This window comes from Halyomorpha halys, unplaced genomic scaffold (assembly GCF_000696795.3).
Source record: "Halyomorpha halys isolate HHAL.00 unplaced genomic scaffold, Hhal_1.1 Scaffold4288.1, whole genome shotgun sequence".
NCBI classification, from domain to species: Eukaryota; Metazoa; Arthropoda; class Insecta; order Hemiptera; family Pentatomidae; genus Halyomorpha; species Halyomorpha halys.
This window is the reverse complement of record NW_027111451.1, coordinates 4,544-5,406: the sequence shown is the minus strand read 5'-3', so window position 1 is coordinate 5,406 and position 863 is coordinate 4,544.

Below are 863 nucleotides of genomic sequence, written 5' to 3'. Positions count from 1 at the left end.
ATGTAATTATTATGTAATTATAATATAATGATATATGTAATTATGTAACATAATATCATTATATCATAAGAACTACTACGATGAAAACCATCATAAACTATTTTATAGTACATTAAACTATGTTTAATTTTAGTGCAGGCAGTACGTCTAATGTTTCTTTTATTTATCATATTTTATCGGAACAACTAGAAATCAATATTGTATGAAATCATCTTGATATTAAATATCATAAAAACTACTATTCCTAGGATGATAAACTATAATACAATACATTAAACTAGCTGTAATTCGAGTACTAATAGACATCTGTACGTTTAATAATTCTTGAAAAATAGATTTCCTAAAATATATTCCATTACATCTTTTACATCATTGCAACGTTATTTTCTAAAAAAATATATCTGGGGAATTTTCGAACGTAAATAAAACATTTTGGGCTTATATTGTAGAAAATTTACTCCGCTTCAAAAGTTTATAGTGTTGTAGGTAGTTTTAAAGATATGAAGCTCGGAATGAAAAATTAATTTCTTTATTGGTAATACATAGTTATCATCAGATAATATCGATTTTTTTTTGCCGGGACTCTCGGACAGTTCCCCACTCTGCTTCATTTGGATAAAAATATTTTACATAATATTTTATTTATTAAGAACCTTATAGGTGCATCCATACTATGCCTTATTTGCATCATGCTGTAAAGCATGCTTCGTGTCATGTTCACAATGCTTTTTTATGCTTCGAAATGCTTTGTACTCTTCCATTCTTTTTAAGTTAAGTTCCCGGAATTCGACAAAGCATATGTAGGATCTCTTAGGACTTCTGTTCTCTATTCTACAAGCCTGAATGTTTCTGAGATATATATA